Source organism: Aegilops tauschii, chromosome 4 (genome assembly GCF_002575655.3).
Source record: "Aegilops tauschii subsp. strangulata cultivar AL8/78 chromosome 4, Aet v6.0, whole genome shotgun sequence".
NCBI lineage: Eukaryota > Viridiplantae > Streptophyta > Magnoliopsida > Poales > Poaceae > Aegilops > Aegilops tauschii.
This window is the reverse complement of record NC_053038.3, coordinates 450,895,552-450,910,331: the sequence shown is the minus strand read 5'-3', so window position 1 is coordinate 450,910,331 and position 14,780 is coordinate 450,895,552.

Genomic DNA, 14,780 nt, shown 5'->3' with positions numbered 1-14,780 from the left:
TCCGTCGCCATCGTCATCATCAACCATCCTCCATCACCAATTTCATGATGCTCACCGCCGTGCGTGAGTAATTCCATCATAGGCTTGCTGGACGGTGATGGGTTGGATGAGACCTATCATGTAATTGAGTTAGTTTTGTTAGGGTTTGATCCCTAGTATCCACTATGTTCTGAGATTGATGTTGCTATGACTTTGCTATGCTTAATGCTTGTCACTAGGGCCCGAGTGCCATGATTTCAGATCTGAACCTATTATGTTTTCATGAATATATGTGAGTTCTTGATCCTATCTTGCAAGTCTATAGTCACCTACTATGTGTTATGATCCGGCAACCCCGAAGTGACAATAATCGGGGCCACTCCCGGTGATGACCGTAGTTTGAGGAGTTCATGTATTCACTATGTGTTAATGCTTTGGTCCGGTGCTCTATTAAAAGGAGGCCTTAATATCCCTTAGTTTCCGCTAGGACCCCGCTGCCACGGGAGGGTAGGACAACAGATGTCATGCAAGTTCTTTTCCATAAGCACGTATGACTATATTCGGAATACATGCATACATTATATTGATGAATTGGAGCTAGTTCTGTGTCACCCTATGTTATGACTGTTACATGATGAACCGCATCCGGCATAATTCTCCATCACCGATCCAATGCCTACGAGCTTTTTACATATTGTTCTTCGCTTATTTACTTTTCCGTTGTTGATGTTACAATCACTACAAAACCCAAAAATATTACTTTTGCTACCTTTACCGTTACTTCCATATTACTTTGCTACTAAATACTTTGCTGCAGATATTAAGTTATCCAGGTGTGACTGAATTGACAACTCAGTTGCTAATACTTGAGAATATTCTTTGGCTCCCCTTGTGTCGAATCAATAAATTTGGGTTGAATACTCTACCCTCGAAAACGGTTGTGATCCCCTATACTTGTGGGTTATCAAGACTATTTTCTGGGGCCGTTGCCAGGGAGCATAGCTCTATTCTTTGAGTCACTTGGGATTTATATCTGCTGGTCACTATGAAGAACTTGAAAGACGCGAAAACAAAAATTTATCCCTCAGCTACGAGGGGAGGTAAGGAACTGCCATCTAGCTCTGCACTTGATTCACCTTCTGTTTTGAGTAAGCTTGCGAGACCTAAAACTGCTTCTGCTATTCATTCTGATATGTCGCATGTTATTGATGATGCCACTTCTGCTATGCATGATACTTATGATGAAACTACTTCTATGCTTGATACTACTGTGCCACTTGGTGAATTTCTTGATGAACAACTTGCTAGGGCTAGAGAGGATGAAATTATTGAAACTGATAATATTGAAGATAGTGATGATGAAGACTCTCCCCCTAATAAATATGAATTGCCTGTTGTGCCTGAAGGTTATGTTCTGGATGAAGAATCTGCTAGAGCTATTCTTGCTTGCAATGATAGAAGTGATCTTAAGAAGTTATTAGCTAAATGGAAGAAACAATCTCTTAATGCTAGAATGAAACCTGACCCTGATTTTGCTACTTCACCTATCTGTGTTACTGATAAGGATTATGAATTCTCTGTTGATCCTGATAATTACTTCGGTTGAATCTGATCCTTTTTATGGCTATGAATCTGAAACCGTTGTGGCACATCTTACTAAATTAAATGATATAGCCACCCTATTCACTAATGATGAGAGAACTCGCTACTTTTATATCCTTAAAATATTTCCGTTCTCATTAAAGGGTGATGCTAAGATATGGTTTAATTCTCTTGATCCTGGTTGTGTGCGTAGTCCCCAGGATATGATTTATTACTTCTCTGCTAAATATTTCCCTGCTCATAAGAAACAAGCTGCTTTAAGGGACATATATAATTTTGTGCAAATTGAAGAAGAGAGTCTCCCACAAGCTTGGGGGAGGCTTCTCCAATTACTTAATGCTTTGCCTGATCATCCTCTTAAGAAAAATGAAATACTTGATATCTTTTATAATGGACTAACCGATGCTTCCAGAGATTACCTGGATAGTTGTGTTGGTTCTGTTTTCAGGGAAAGAACACCGGATGAAGCTGAAATTCTATTGAATAATATGTTGACAAATGAAAATAATTGGACACTTCCTGAGTCAACTCCTGAGCCTATTCCTAAACCAACTCTGAAGAAGAGAGGTGTTCTATTTCTCAGTCCTGAAGATATGCAAGAGGCAAAGAAATCTATGAAAGAAAAGGGTATTAAAGCTGAAGATGTTAAGAATTTACCTCCTATTAAAGAAATACATGGTCTTAATTTACCGCCTGTTGAAGAAACATATGATCTTAATCCATCACCTACTGAAGAAACTCATGGTCTTGATAACCCGACACAGGTAGTAAAGGTAAATTCTCTCTATAGATATGATAAAGCTGAAATCCCTCCTACTAAGTTTGCTAGCCAATGTTTGGATGAGTTTGATAACTTTATGGTTAAGCAAGAAGATTTTAATGCTTATTTTGGTAGATAATTAAAACAAAATGCGTATATGATTGAACACTTGGGTGATTATATATCTAGAGTTAAAGGTGAACTTAAACTCATTAGTAAACATGCTTCTATGGTTACCACTCAAGTAGAACAAGTACTTAAAGCTCAAAATGATTTGCTCAATGAATTAAATAGTAAGAATAATGATTATGCTGTTAGAGTGGCTACTAGAACTGGTAAAATGACTCAGGAACCTTTGTATCCTGAAGGCCACCCTAAGAGAATTGAGCAAGATTCTCAGAGAAATAATATAGATGCACCTAGTCCTTCTAAAAAGAAGAAAAAGAAAAATGATAGGACTTTGCATGCTTCTAGTGAACCTATTGCTGAAACACCCGAGAATCCAAATGATATTTCTATTTCTGATGCTGAAACACAATCTGGTAATAAACATGAACCAAGTGAAAATATTAATGAAGATGTTCATGATGATGCTCAACCTAGTAATGATAATGATGTAGAAATTGAACCTGCTGTTGATCTTGATAACCCACAATCAAAGAATCAACGTTATGATAAGAGAGACTTTGTTGCTAGGAAACACGGTAAAGAAAGAGAACCATGGGTTCAGAAACCCATGCCTTTTCCTCCCAAACCATCCAAGAAAAAGGATGATGAGGATTTTGAGCGCTTTGCTGAAATGATTAGACCTATCTTTTTGTGTATGCGATTAACTGATATGCTCAAAATGAATCCTTATGCTAAGTATATGAAAGAAATGGTTACTAATAAAAGAAAGATACCGGAAGCTGAAATTTCCACCATGCTTGCTAATTATACCTTTAAGGGTGGAATACCTAAGAAACTAGGAGATCCAGGAGTACCAACTATACCATGCTCCATTAAAAGAAACTATGTTAAAACTGCTTTATGTGATCTTGGAGCCGGTGTTAGTGTTATGCCTCTCTCTTTATATCGTAGACTTGATTTGAATAAGTTGAAACCTACTGAAATATCTTTGCAAATGGTTGATAAATCAACTGCTATACCTGTCGGTATTTGTGAGGATGTGCCTGTTGTAGTTGCAAATGTTACTATTTTAACGGACTTTGTTATTCTTGATATTCCCGAGGACGATAGTATGTCTATTATTCTTGGAAGACCTTTTTTGAATACTGCAGGGGCTGTTATTGATTGCAACAAAGGCAATGTCACTTTTCATGTTAATGGCAATGAGCATACGGTACACTTTCCGAGGAAACAACCTCAAGTTCATAGTATCAATTCTATTGGAAAAATTCCATCGATTATTTTTGGAGGTTTTGAATTTCCTCTACCTACTGTCTAGAAGAAATATGATATTCTTATTACTGGGGATGTGCATATCCCCGTTGAGGTAACATAGTGTTATTCGAAATTTCTCCGGTTCCATGTTATTCGGAATGAGTTTGTTAACAAGACTTGATCAACCTTGTTAGTGGATTCCTTTTGATGAGCATGAGATGGATGAAACTAGAAGCACAACCTTCTGTACCCTCTCTCTACTTTCTATCATTTAGTTGAAATAAAGCAAAAATAGTATTTTTCCTGTCTGTTTTCTAAATTATCCGTGCAATATAAAAATACCCCGAAAATAAAAGTTCTCCAAATTCCCTGAAAATGGAATATGATTTTTTCTAGAATATTTGAGAATATCTGGCACTGAGAACACAGCAGGGGGAGCAAGCACCTGGCCACGAGGGTCCAAGGCGCGCCCACCCCTACAGGGCGCGCCCCCTGCCTCGTGGGCCCATGGTGGCTCCCCTCCACTTATTCCTGCACCCACACACTTCTTCTTCCTCCCAAAAAAATCACTATCCAGCTCAATCATGAGTTCTAGCTCATTTTGCTGCGATTTTCGATCTCCTTGCTCAAAGCACCTCTCACAAAACTGCTTGGGGGGATTGTTCCTTGGTATGTGACTCCTCCATTGGTCCAATTAGTTTTTGTTCTAGTGCTTTATTCATTGCAAATTTGTGCTGCCTAGGTGACCATGTTCTTGAGCTTGCATGTCAAATTTATATGGTTCCAAGTAGTCCTAATGCATGATATAGGCTTTAGGCACTTGTAGGAGTAGTTGCTATCAATTTTGTTGAGCTTGGTTCACTTTTATTTGAAGTTACTAAAAATTTCAGAAATTTTCAGAAAATAATGAAGAGATTTTTGAGGGGCTCATCGAGCCGAAGCTTGAAGGAAAAGCAAAGTGAAGAAGCAGAGAGGCCCAAATATAATTTGCCTCGCACCACGGAGGTCCGGCCGTGTGAATGGCCTTCCAATGATTTCTTGAGAGCTGCCGGGATTTATGATGATTTTTATGAATTGGCTGAGAATCAGGCCTCACCGACTTCCTCCGCGACCAACGCGAACAGTATCTCTTACTCACCACTACTTTTGTGCAAAACTTCTACTATTATCCTAAGGAATAACCTCCTTCAGTAGAGTTTCGTTTATATGATGTGGTTAAGAAGATGTCACTAGATGAATTTTGCAAGGTTTGCAAAATACCTTTCGAGGGTAGCTTAGAGGAACCACATCGTAAAGATGTGGACGGGTTTATTGACACTATTACTGTAGGGGAAACTAGGAAGGTTTCCAATGCAAGAATCACTAGCATACATTTTCCTGTTTTACGCTACTTTGCTATATTTGCTAGTCGTTTCTTAATTGGTCGCGGAAACTGTGGAAACCTTAGTATTCTTGATATTATTATTTTGTTCCATGGTTTATTCTGTGATAACACTGTTAGTATGGGCGGTATTGTTGCCAAACGGTTAAGTCTGAACCGTACAAAGGGCCCCATCTTTGGAGGTGTCTATGCTTCACGCCTCGCTGCATATTATAAAATACCTATTGGGCACTATGAAAAAGAAGAAAAACTGTTGCCCACTGTTTATTTAGATTATAAAAGTATGGTAGCACATGACTTTATTGTTAAGAATAGGGAAGGGGCGCTTAAATACAAATTGTTCTTTGATAAACATCACCCTGAGACTATTACCTTGCCGGCTCCTTCCTTGTTTGATTTATCTGCAGGTCCATATCTTGTTTCGCTGGCGGCCATTCACGCCTACCGGAACCCTACATCAGCCACAGAGCCGGAGCCGGAACCACAATTTGAACCTCCACGACAGTCTAATTACCAGTGGGATCCGGAGATGATTGCCAACCAGTGGCAATCAGAGTCTTCTTCATCTCAGTACGACCCCGGTTATAACTTTGGATATCCGCCAGGCCATCCGTGGCAATAAATCAACTTAGGCCAAAAGCCTAAGCTTGGGGAGTACGTATTTCTCACCGACATTACATTCATGTTCACACACTCATTGCTAGTTGTCGGTGCTCATACTCTTTCACTGTAATATCCATGCTAGTTTATTTTCCTTTTTCTTGCTTTCTTCTTGTGTGTTTAATAAACCTTAAGAAAAACCAGAAAAAAAATTAGTGTAGCTTTTAGTTAGTTTACTTTTCTTGCTGTAGTAGTAATAATTAAAAAGAAAACCCAAAAAGATTTCCCATTCTTCTTTTGCTTGTTGGGAGCTTCCCCGTGTAAATAGTTTTATTTCTTTTCTTTTCTTTGGGGGTCGATAGGAGAAGACCATGATTAAATTGTTGAAGTGGCTCTTATATGCATTATTGTTGATCTAACCAAGAGTCCATATTGCCTTGTCTTCTCCTGTTTATTGAATGATCACAGATTCCAGCTTAGTCCAATGCACGTGCACTCTTATTATTTTCACATCGTTCGCTCGTGCAAGTGAAAGGCAATTATGACGATATATGATGGACTGACTGAGATGAGAGAAGCTGGTATGAACTCGACCTCTCTTGTTTTTGTAAATATGATTACTTCATCGTTCCTGATTCAGCCTATTATGAATAAACATGTTTACAATGACAATTAGAGATCATAGTTGCTCGTGCCATGCTTGATTAGCTATGAGTTATAATGGTTTACCTTGCGTGCCAACATGCTATTAAAATGGTTGTGATGTGGTATAGTGGGGTGGTATCCTCCTTTGAATGATTTAAGTGACTCGACTTGGCACATGTTCACACATGTAGTTGAAACAAATCAACATAGCCTTCACGATATTTATGTTCATGGTGGATTATATCCTACTCATGCTTGTACTCAATGTTTATTAATTTTAATGCATGTTCATGACTGTTGTCGCTCTCTAGTTGGTCGCTTCCCAGTCTTTTGCTAGCCTTCACTTGTACTAAGCGGGAATACTGCTTGTGCATCCAATCCCTTAAACCCCAAAGTTATTCCATATGAGTCCACTATACCTTCCTATATGCGGTATCTACCTGCCGTTCCAATTAAATTTGTATGTGCCAAACTTTAAACCTTCAAATGAAATTCTGTTTTGTATGCTCGAATAGCTCATGTATCAACTAGGGCTGTCTGTATCTTCTATGCTAGGCGGGTTATTCTCAAGAGGAGTGGACTCCGCTCCTCACTCACGAGAAAATGGCTGGTCACCGGGATGCCCAGTCTCATGCTTTATGCAAACTAAATCAAAATAATTGCAAACAAAACTCCCCCTGGGACTGTTGCTAGCTGGAGGCACTCGTTGTTTCGAGCAAGCCATGGATTGATGCTTGTTGGTGGGGGGAGTATAAACTTTACCATTCTGTTTGGGAACCGCCTATAATGTGTGTAGCATGGAAGATATCGCCATCTCTTGGTTGTTATGTTGACAATGAAACTATGCCGCTCAAAATATTATTTATCTCTATTTCAAAACCGAGCTCTGGCACCTCTACAAATCTCTGCTTCCCTCTGCGAAGGGCCTGTCTATTTACTTTTATGTTGAGTCATCACCCTCTTATTAAAAAGCACCAGCTGGAGAGCACTGCTGTCATTTGCATTCATTACTATTAATTTATATTGGGTATGACTATGACTGGATCTCTTATACCATGAATTACAATGTCTAGTCAGTCCTTGATCTTTAAAGGTGCTCTGCATTTATGTTTTGCGGTCTCAGAAAGGGCTAGCGAGATACCATCCTGTTATATCATATTATGATTGTTTTGAGAAAGGGTTGTCATCCGAGATTTATTATTATTACTCGCTAGTTGATTATGCCATTGATATGAGTAAACATGAGACCTAAGAGTTATTGTGAATGTGGTTAGTCATAATCTTTGCTGAAAACTTGAATGCTGGCTTTACATATTTACAACAACAAGAGCAAACAGAGTTTGTAAAAGTTTTTCTTTATCACATTCAGTTTATCAACTGAATTGCTTGAGGACAAGCAAAGGTTTAAGCTTGGGGGAGTTGATACGTCTCCGTCGTATCTATTTTTCCAAACACTTTTGCCCTTGTTTTGGACTCTAACTTGCATGATTTGAATGGAACTAACCCGGACTGACGCTGTTTTCAGCAGACTTTCCATGGTGTTATTTATGTGCAGAAACAAAATTTCTCGGAATGACCTGAAACTCCACGGAACTTATTTTTGGAAAATAATAAAAATACTGGAAGAAGAATCCACATCAGGGGGGCCTCCACCTGTCCACGAGGGTGGGGGCACGCCTGCCCCCCCCCCCCCCGGGCGCGCCCCCTGCCTCGTGGGCCCCCTGACGCTCCACCGACCTCAACTCCAACTCCATATATTCACTTTCGGGGAGAAAAAAATCAGAGAGAAGGATTCATCGCGTTTTACGATACGGAGCCGCCGCCAAGCCCTAAAACCTCTCGGGAGGGCTGATCTGGAGTCCGTTCGGGGCTCCGGAGAGGGGAATCCGTCGCCATCGTCATCATCAACCATCCTCCATCACCAATTTCATGATGCTCACCGCCGTGCGTGAGTAATTCCATCGTAGGCTTATTGGATGGTGATGGGTTGGATGAGATCTATCATGTAATCGAGTTAGTTTTGTCAGGGTTTGATCCCTAGTATCCACTATGTTCTGAGATTGATGTTGCTATGACTTTGCTATGCTTAATGCTTGTCACTAGGGCCCGAGTGCCATGATTTCAGATCTGAACCTATTATGTTTTCATGAATATATGTGAGTTCTTGATCCTATCTTGCAAGTCTATAGTCACCTACTATGTGTTATGATCCGGCAACCCCGAAGTGACAATAATCGGGACCACTCCCGGTGATGACCGTAGTTTGAGGAGTTCATGTATTCACTATGTGTTAATGCTTTGGTCCGGTACTCTATTAAAAGGAGGCCTTAATATCCCTTAGTTTCTGCTAGGACCCCGTGTGACACCCAAAATTTTTGGCCTTGTTTTATTTATTAAAATGTTGCCAGGAAATAAAACTTTTCCATTATTGTCAAATTTTACCTTTTGTGATTCTGGATTTTTGCTTCAAGTGGGAAAAAATCTTCAAAATATTATTGGGCTTGAATACTCTCTTTTATAAAACAATTATTTATCAGTGGACTCAAATAATGCAAGATTTGTTTTCTCAAAACTTTATTTCCTTAAAAATGATTTCTTTTGCATTTGGAGCCTGTTTTGCACTGCAACCACTTGACAAATGCTTTTAAAAATTCCACCAAATTTTGGGGATGTCATGTGATGATTCCACATCACTTTTATGCAAAAATACCTTCTGGCCATTGGAGATTTTGAGCTCTACACCAACTTTTCCAATCTGGTCCAGTAGGCACTTTTGCACTGCAACCCATTTAAATATTTCTTTAAAAATTCTTCCAAGTGTTTGGAGATGTCAGTGGATGCATACCATTCCTCTTCAAGCAAAAACCCAGTGATGTTCCTTGGAAAATTTGAGTGGATCAGCCTCTTTTGCATTCTGGTCCAAATTGGTGATTTGTACTGCAACCTTATTTCTCCTTGCTCTAGTAACCCTGAGCTTTTACCTACTTGTAGCCCTCCCTACCAAACTCTTAAGTCCAGGAGATTGGGCTCATTGGAGGTTCTGAAATGCATGTTCTAAACCCTTTTTCTTTCTGCCCAAAACTGGAGTTTTGCAAAACTTGCACTATCAACTTTCTGTTTTTGCCAAACTAATCTTACCACCATCTCCTGCATCTAAAGAGACACTGATCTGGAGATTTTGGCCACTCCAAGAGTTGCCTAAGTGCATCTGGCATTCTGTCGAACACTTGGTGTGCACAGTCATTTTTGGCAAGCTCTCTGGTTTGCATTGTGGACTTGAACCCCTGGCCTATCCACCTTGTCCGCTGAGTGCCTTGTTACCCCTACCTCCATCCTGTGCAGTACCAGCTCTACCCTCAAGCTCTAGAGCGCGCGGGCATTTCGTCGAACAGGTGCCGTGCGTGCTCTGGGCGCGCCCAGAGCGCATGTTTTGCACGCGCGCGCACTACGCCGACACGCCGCACTGCCGCACTCGACGCGACCCGACCCTGGCCCCCTCTGCATCGCTGAACCGCGCACTAGCCGCCCCCTGCTCCACGATATCTCTGGCGCCCTGCTGCGCTGCTGGCCGCGCCCTTGGCGGCATGCCGGCGTCGGCAGCGGATTCCGCCGCGGACGGCGCCGCCCAAGCCACCAGCGCACGACAGCTGCCTCAGAGCACGGGCCGTGCTTATCCTCCTGCTCGTCGGAACGCTTTCGTCGCCACCACGATGCCCTGCAACTACAGGAAAGTGGTCGCCGACGATCTTATCTTCTGCCGCCACGGAGCCAGCCTCGCCACGCTATATAAAGGGCCCCCGAGCCCCTCCGAGCACTCACGCGACATCAGACCCACCCCGTAGAGCTTCCCACGCAGTAGATCGACCCGTAGTGGCCGTCTTCCTCAACTCCGGCCAGCTCGGCCGCCGCTAAGCTCCGGTACGATTCGTCGCAGCCGGCCACCCTTTCGCCAATCCAGCGCCACCAAGAACTTCCCCGTAGTCTTGCGGAGCTACCCAGCTACTCAACTTCGATCGGAGACCACCGGAGCACCAAAGTCACTTCACCACCGTAGCTTTTCTCCGCCGCGGAGCTCGCCACCGGCGATTCCTTCCACCTCCGTCGACCCAACCACCACCTAAAGGACCGCCTCGGTCTAGCCGTTCCATCCCCGCCCTTGGATGCCCGTGAGGCGCTGCCGTTCGTCGATGGCGATCGCCGGAGCCCCGCTCCCGTCGGGCAGAAGAGAGGAGAAGGAGGGAAGAAACGGTCAAACCTGACCAGTGGGCCCTCTGGACCCACTGTCAGTGACCCGCGCGACCGCTCCCTCTGTTTAAGTGAAGGCGCAAACTCCCGAGTGCGTCTCCTCTACTGCGAAAGCGTATTTTCTTCTGAATCGTCTTCTTTTCTGGTTTTATTTAAAAACAGAGTTTGACCAAACTTTGACTGGCTATAACTTTTAAAATAAAACTCCAAATGAGTTGATTCTTTTTCCTAACTCTCTCAAATTTCATCTAGTTTATTTTAAGATTTATTTCAAAAATATTTGAGACAACTTTTTCTACTGTGTTTGAATTATTTGTTATTTGTGTATTTTGCAAAATAGGATTTTTGGAGGAAAAGGAAAGCTTCCAATAAGTGCATCCTTTGCATACTCTTGAAGGCAAGCATTTCTGAACTCTGGCATAATATTTTGTTGTGGTGTTTGGATGCGATCACAACACCTTTGGACTTGGAGTATGTGATAGCTTTATGTATCGATATGGTCTCATGCATGAGTGCACTTTGGAGTTGTTTTGTGGTCAGCAATGGATACACTAATGATTTGGGTCATCCTCGTGAGCTTCTCTTGCACACCGGTAGGAAGCCGGGAAAGTCGTGGTCTTGGGTAGACACGAGCTTGTCCCTAATCCCTCGTCGAGACGAGTATGCCCGGCATAGCATGGTGAGGCTCGAGGAGTGGTGATTTACTTCACTAGTGGTAATATTGTTGGTGGATTCTTGGACCACCTGAGTCGGTTGTAGACCGAGTCTTGACCAATAGCTTCCTTCTTTGTTGGTACCACCACTTGTTCCTGCAGGGGACAGGGTATGGTTCAGTAGGTTGTCAACCCCTTCCCAAAGCACACACCGTACAGAGAGGCCGTGATGAGGGTCCCATGGACATGGATTAAAGCCAGTCATCCGGTCCGGGGGCATGGGTGTTTCGGTTGTAGCCGAAGGGGATAGCTTCCCCAGTTTGCGCGCGGTATAAATTTTGTGATCCCATGCTACGTCGAGGTTGTAGCCTCCCCACTTAGAGTTTTGCTTGGAAGGTGTCGTGGGTGATTCCAGACACTGGTGAGTTAAGCTGGTGTGTGCAGGTCAGGCGTGTTTTCAATCAAAAGACCGTAGACGGAATTAGTCCCGAGGGACTGAGTAATCCCGTTGCTCGTGGAAAATGGTACTCCCTCTGCAGAGGATATATCCTGTTGGATAGTCATGTTCTTGAGTAAGAACCACAGTCTGAGTTGAATCTCAGTAACGGTATTCGGATGGAGAACGATTTATCTAGAACTCTGTAACGGTATTCGGATGGAGACACGGTTAACTGGATCATAGCAACGGTATTCGGATGGAGATACGGCTTGACTAAATTATCGGTTTTCGGATGGAGAAACGACTGTACTAAATTTTGTTTAAGATTTTGGCATATGGATTATGATCTTTATTATTTTGGACTAACCATTTATATTGCGTATATTATTGAGTATCCCTGGGACGGTTCTACCTCCTGGATATTCACTATGATTATTCTCTTATAAGCCCTTTCTGTGGCGCCGCTCAGACGCCCGACTGCGGCATGCTTGTTGTTCATTTATCTTTTATAAGCCCTTTATGTGGTGTCGCCCCGACGCCCGACTATGGCATTATTATTCTGCATTTTCCTCTCGAGGAGTCTTTCAGACACTCGTTTGGCACCCGCATTATTATTCTGCATTTTCCTCTCGAGGAGTCTTTCAGACACTCGTTTGGCACCAGTATTACTATTCTGCATTTTCCGCTCGAGGAGTCATTCAGACACTCGCTTGGCACCCAGTATTTTATTTTGGTACATTTTTAACCATATGTGTGCATCTTGGTCTTTCGTATATTTCATGAGAGACGTGTGACCATCTAATTAATCCGGAGCATGTTTGATATATTATACCCGTGTTCTTAATGTTTGCGAGTACATTCAAACGTACTCACTGGCTTGTCCCTGGCTATTGTCTTGGCCAGATTCTTTGCTTGGAGATAAGCATCACGGTGACAACCTCAGAACCTACGCGTTGACGTTTGCAGCCTCGCGAAGATAGGAGTTATCCTGGTCAGCTGTTCTAGTGGGAAATGGAGTCCCATAGACGCAGATGTATCCAACCATTTCCGCCCTCAACCACTAGCAAACCAAATGTTGTACTCCTAGGCCTAAATGGTCTTGTACTACATATTTTTGTACTTGCTTGGAATTCTTGTATCAAGTTGGTGCCTCATCAGCTAACAGTAATCCTGGGGCTGGTGAGCACACAGGCCATTTTTTTTTGGGAATTTATATCCCAAAATCCGGTCGTGACAGACTTGGTATCAGAGCCAGGCTGACCATTGGCTAATCCTATCTTAGCCAGGTCAATAAACCTAGGTTAACCCAAACCACCAGACCTTAGCCTAACCCCGGTCAAGCTTCCCGCGTAAGATAGCTCCACAGTGACCCGACGCCCTCTTCGGCGGACGGTGCCCAACCTATCAGCCTAGCCCGTCGATCACGCGCCAGTGACCGACACCCAACCTGTCTCTATCGCAAGCGTGCGGAGGGAGACTCCATCCCCTTTCCCTATAAAAAGGGCACGCTAGCCTCAATCTCAACACAGCCTCTTTTCCCCAAACCGAGCCACGATGCCTGGCCCCATTGTTCACAATGAGACCACAGCGACCAACCTTGGAGGTTTTGTGACCGTGCTCGCAAACCTCACCCGCCGTGCCTATGCGTTAGAAGAGCCTCCTGAGTATGTTGTGTACCAGGGACCCATGTACGGTGAGAGCCGTCAGTACTGGGCCACTGTGCACATCTACGGTAGGGGTCTGTCGCCAGAGCGCCCCTACAGGTTCACTGGAAGGACGACTTCCTTTGAGCCGCAAGCCATCCAACTGGCAGCCCGCGAAGCTATAGTTCAACTCCGGCACCTGTCGCCCAGAGTTAACTGTCGCTCGTTCTACTACTACCCCAGTCGTGACGGGTATGGTAGGCCGCCCCAGGTTGCCAACGGAGACCACGAGACGGATCCTGCGCTGTTGCATCTGGTGCGCTATGTCAGCGCACTAGAGCAACTGTTCGACCAGGTCACTCTTGATCTGATCGCAGCTCGTGGAGAACTGGTTCGCCGAGCCCCGGCGAGAAGAGAAGCGGAGCCCGACACCGACAACCCAGTCGTGTTGTTCGGACATCCAATCGATCCCTTGAGGTCTGCGCCAGCCCTCAACCAGAGCACTTTGGTGACCCCAGAAGCGCTTCGTCGCCTTTTGGAAACCCATTCCAACGGGATTTGGGCCAACAACCCCCGGGATGGTCATCACCATTTCCCCAACCCTGCAGCACCTCAGCCTCAGCTAGCAAATCCCGACGATGAGAACCGTAGAGAAGCATCGGCGTCCGCAAGGCCAGCCCACTTAGACATTAACGAAGTAGACTAAGTCGCTCGAAGTTGTATCGAGCCTTAGTTTTCCTACGCTTTGTAATGTGTGGCCTTGTATCGCTTTTGTTGCATGCTGTCTGTTTGAGCGCTCTTATTTTTAGTAGTAGCTATGCATGTGTACGTTGGCGTACAGTTGCATTTTTATATCTCGGGCGCAGCTACCAAGACCAACCCCGTCAGCGCCCACAGTAATGCGTCACCTTTATGTGATGTGTATATCTGTGGCTTTGACCCAAGTACAGGATCGGCATCCAGTCACCTCTCCTCCAGTGTTTGATCCCAGCCCCGGTGCTATATAAAGGCCACTTCGCGACCTTGCCGAGCACCCCTCACCTTTGTGCGCAGCACCCACAGCCATTCCTTGCCATGTCGACCCCCAGCATTTATCTGAGAACCCCAGACGCAACCCCAGGTAGCTTCGTCAAATTATTGTGGGACTTTACCTGCAGTACTATGAGTGCCACCCGTCCCCCCAGTACGAGTTGCTCAAATCGAGGATCTCTCCTTCCACCTCGAAATATTGGGCAGTGGTGCACATCCCTCCAGCATACCCAAACCAAGATCCCACGGAAGTCTCCTTCGTGGGGAAATCCATGCCGACTCCGCATATGGCCATAGAAGCTGCTGCGTACGAGGCGATCACTCGTCTTCGATTCGCAGTGCCCTATGCCAGCGAACGAGGGTACTATTATTTTCCGAGTCGTGCAGCACCCGGAGAAGTTGCATCTTTTCCCGGTGGGCG